Here is a 4,967-nt window from a genome sequence, read left to right on the forward strand (position 1 = left end):
GGAATCACATGTTCTCAAAAAGTTTAGAGTGACTTTAATGAAAACTTTAACTATGACGTAGTCTCTCAGATTATATTGCAAGGCTCAAAGCATTTAAGAGATGCTTTCAAGATCATTAGTCTTAGCACTCAATAAGTGACCACATACCAGGATACTCAGTTCAATGCTCTTTCTACTTCGAAAAGTAATTTCCCCCCATCTGTGTGTGTATGTGATCTCATGATCATGATACATTTTGTACATGAAAATGACATAACGTAAGACAAGCATTTTAGGTACAATTAAATAAAAACATTTCTGGTTAATTTCATATTCCCCTCTCAGTATCCTCTGAGATGAGAGAACTTTGTATAAATAGAGGCATCCTTGCAATGTAGGAAACCTGCAACATTCTTCACCCAGGGTCCAGCCACCAATCAACTGAGTTCTTTAGCAATCCTAGAGACACTCCCCAAGTGGTGGGCAATATGTTTTAAAAGCATTTTGGTTGGGCCCCTGTAGCTGACTCAGGGCCTCTTTCTTATTTGTGTGAAGTCTGCTTATTTATCCCAACATATGGGCTAAATTACACCTTCCTTTAGATATGTAATTTAAATCACCTTTCCTGTCCAGCCGCTTGTCAAAATTTGGCCACCTATAGGGACCTAAAGAGATTACACGCCGAAAATACAGAGCTTTACGCCAATCCCAATGTCTGCTCTTGAGCCTGAGGCTAGGTAATTTCACAGCTCGACATTTTGACAAACATTTATTGACTATTCACAAAGTACTATGTAAGTTACTCTGGGGGATACAGGGTTGAATTTTTACCTGCATCCTCCAGAAATCCACCATCTGGAGAGTATAGATGTGTTTGACACCACACGAGGCGGACTGTGATACAAGCCATGGTGGAAGCACAATTTGAGGGGTGGAATTTGGATGAGGTCCTGAAAGACCCATAGCATGTCAAGTGCAATCATGGGGGCAGGAGGGCTGCACGGTGTGTTGGGAATGGAAGAATTACCACTCTCACTGAAGTGAAGGCTCGCATGTGTGTTTGAGGGGTCCAAAGCTGGAAAAGAAGTTAGGGAAAAAATCACAAGGTGCTTTGAACTTCAGCCTTCAGACTGTAGCCCATATTCTGATTGTGATGGTGACTTATACAAATTTTGAGCAGAAGTGTGATACCACTAAGCTTGTGTTTTATGAAGATGAGGTGCAAGTGGGGGACAATTTAGAGTAGAGAAAGCCTGGAGACAAGAACGCTAATAAGTTGGTGTAGATAAGGTCTTTTGCCTTTGGCACACCACCAAGCCTTCATGGCCTTTTCCTTTGAAAATAGTTCTCCCAGCCAATGCACATCAAGTGGCACTGATTCCACTTTTGGTTCCAGGTGTGGCATTTGGCTTATGTGGCATCAATAGAACCAGTGTGTTCTCGTAACTACAAATGATTGGTTTTATAATAAGAAACAGGTTATTCATATTGGAAATGCATTTGGAAGCTAGAATTGACTGCCACACTGTACATGCTCAATGATGCATATTTTTAATATATGAAGGCAACCATTTGCCACTCAAAATGAGTAAGCCTGGGAATGGAGCTGAAACTGAGATGGAGCAAGAGATGCTCGGACCTACGACGCTGTTTGAGGCCTGAAGTGAGCCTTCCTTAAAGTCGTCTCTACTCTAAGACTTTTGCCAATGAGAGACTCATAACTGATAAAGTAGAACATCATGAAACCTCAGGAAAACAGTGCTAGTTCAGGGATTTACCCTCAAACAAGGGTCCACTTGCATCAGTCAGCTGTTGACACAATAATTTTGTGTATTAAACTATCCCATCCCTAACTCAATGGCTTAAAATTATAATCATTATTCTTGTTCACATGTCCAAGCTGTGTGGAGGAGAGCTGAAATAGATTGGCAGTGCAAGCTGGCTTCGATTTGTGTATTGGACTCTTTCAGACTCTTCCAGACTCTTCATTGGAGATTCAACTCAAGTTTGCTCTATGTTTCTTTATTGTGAAGATTACAATTGGCAGCAGCACAAGTCAGGCATGAATGTAAGATGACAAGCCCATACATGAGAGTTCAGGTCACTCCTTTGCTGCCCTCACAGCCACTAACTTTGTTTTGGCTGAAAGCAAGACACATGGTTGAACCCAAAGCCATGGTTCATCACAGCTCAACCTACCTATATAAGGTCAAAGCAAAATTCATATGGCCAAATCCAACTTCAATGGGAAAGGTAAGTATACTCTTCATAAGAATATGAGAAGTAAATATTTTTGAACAAAGATATATTCTGACCTACTATTCTCACTAAGCAGATAGGAATTTATCAAGGACTGGAAAGTCTAAGTACAGCGAGACTTACAACCAAGTGCATATTAGAAGGTTGAAAATAATGAGCTGTAATATTCTAGGAGAAAATTCACATGTTGAGGAAGAAAGGAGCCAAGGACTGAAACTTGTGGGAACACCAGATCTAAGCAGAGGCACAGAAGCCCCTTGAGAGAGGGAGGGATAAGGGGACGAGAGATCCAAAGAAAGACACTGACTGAAGAGGAAAAGAACTTGCAGATATTTGAAGCAGTTGTTGAAGGTTAAAATATTAAAGACTTTTGAAGAGCTCAAAAAGAACTGGAACTCCGACAATGCCATCCTTAGTACCGGAAACGGAAGTTATTAAGAGGACACCTATGAAGCAAATGGGAGTTAGAAACCAACTACAAAGCACAGGAGAGAAAATTAGAGAAAGTGAATGGCCTTTGGCAATATCGCAGAGCATTTTCTCCAGACGTTGTCTTCTTTCTTCTCACCAAAACAAATTCTGCATTTTGATTTTAAAATTTATGTTATAAAAATGTTATGTCATTACAAAATCTTTGGAAATACTGTTTTTGTTTCAAATATGGTATTTCTTTTTACAGGCATCATAAAACTCATGTGAGTATTTCCTATGGCAGGGCATTCAGATTCTCCTCTTTATCCAACATGGGATAAAATACTATCATACATCCATAATTATAAAGTGGCTTATATTTCTGTAATTCCTTTAGAAAAGATCCCTTTGATCAAAGTTGATGAACGTTTTAAAGACTCATCGTATGTTGTAAAATTTCTGAGCCAGTTTAAACTCCCACCAGGAGAAGGTTGCAAACATCACCCTTACTAGTGTTGAGCATTTTTTATTTTAAATTTTGGATTATTTAATATGTAAAATTCAAACTTGTTTTTTTTCCTCATTTCAATTGCTTCTCTTTTTAATTTTATATATTGTTTTATTTATTGGTTTATAAAATTTCTTCTTTGTTAATTATGTATTTTATCCATTTTCCGTTGAAGAGTAAGGATTTTTCAATGGTTTTATGAGGTAAATTTTATAAATATTGAAAATATTTATTCTTGTTTTATTTCCTATAAACCGTTGATCAAGTATATGCTAGAGGATTTCAACACTCATTAGCTTACAAAAAGCATATATTTCCTATGTACAATTCTGCAGATAGGCTGTGTCTCCTCTGGGCTCAGCTGAAATTGGCTGGACTTGTTCTAGGCTGTAAGCTGGATTCAGATCTGCTCTATCACTCTGCATTCTCCTTAGGCCAGTGGCTACACATGACATGTTCCCGTGGAAAATGAGAGGACTTAAAATGACGAAGACAAACCATAAAAGCACATTTCCTACAAACCTTTGGTCAAGCATATTCAGCAGCTGTAATGCTACATAACAAATAACCACAATACTCGGTGGCTTACCTTTTCCTTAGGTTAGGACTGGTTCTATCACTGTTCATTTCACATCTGCTAACAGTCTATCTGCAAAATAAAATTATAAGGCAAACTCAACATCAGCAAGGCAAGGAATATACTCTGCCTACTCTAGTGGGAGATATCGCAAAGTCACATGGCAAAGGGCATGGATGTTTAATTTTATAATGAGAAGGGAGAAAACTATCGGGAGGATCTGATCTGCCACATCGAAGTTTTTGGGGTTACAATTCTTCAAAGTGAACATTTTAATGAGATTACTCTCTCATCATTTCTTTTGTGAATTCATCCATGATATTTGTGCGTGTATATTTTAATTTTAATTTTTTAAAATTTTTTAGGCAAGGCAACCCTTGGTTGACCTCACAGATTGCAAGGAACTTGTCAGTTTACAATCTCTTAATTTTTTTTATTTTTTACACCTACAGCACCTGGTCTTCTTAGGTGGTCTCCCATCCAAGTACTAACCAGGCCTGACCCTGCTTAGCTTCTGAGATCAGACAGGATCGGGCTTGTTCGGGGTGGCATGGCTGTAGACTGTGCATGTATATTTTTAAATGAAATGTTTTTCTCTAACACTCTAAAAGTAACAATTACAGATTTAATTTCTCTTTTAAATGATATTTATTAAGTACAGAAGCCACATAGAAATTTCCAAGTTGGTAGATATTTTCATTAATTTCTGGTGCTTGGAAAGTGTAGTTAGAGTACATGGTATACAGAATTTGTGTTTGTGGACTTGCCTGTGCTTTAGACATCATAGGTAGTGGAGGAGTTTTTGCACAGCCCTGAAATGAGAAGTGCTTGGCTTGTGTTTCATAACCCACAGATCCACGCAACCCACATCAGTGTTGGCACCTGATGGGATGTGTTAACCACCCAAAATTGAGAATCACAAGGTAGAACACTGCATTAGGTCTTGGTTCATGGCAAAACTACTCCTTCTATCACATGGGAAACCTGATGCCTAAAGAAAAACCTAGGAGTAAAACTTGACTTTTTCTCACAAAACGAAGAGGATATTTAAACTAATCGATACCACTTGCAAAGATGCCACAGACAAAATTATCCCTTAAAAGATACGAACACTTATATTTAAAATTAAGTCTCTGTGTGGAACAATCTTACTCATAAGTTGAAATGTTTTCTAAGCATGAAGTGTGATTACATTGATTTGACATTTTCTCAGCAGTATACTTAACACATATA

At 38.1% G+C, this 4,967-nt stretch overlaps 1 pseudogene; it reads right to left on the bottom strand.

Moving 5' to 3' along the window:
- Nucleotides 1–4,177: 4,177 nt before the first annotated feature.
- LOC120586375 (uncharacterized) lies at nucleotides 4,178–4,296 on the bottom strand (annotated as a pseudogene).
- Between the last annotated feature and the right edge of the window lie 671 nt (nucleotides 4,297–4,967).

Source organism: Pteropus medius, unplaced genomic scaffold (genome assembly GCF_902729225.1).
Source record: "Pteropus medius unplaced genomic scaffold, Ma_sr-lr_union100, whole genome shotgun sequence".
Lineage (NCBI taxonomy): Eukaryota > Metazoa > Chordata > Mammalia > Chiroptera > Pteropodidae > Pteropus > Pteropus medius.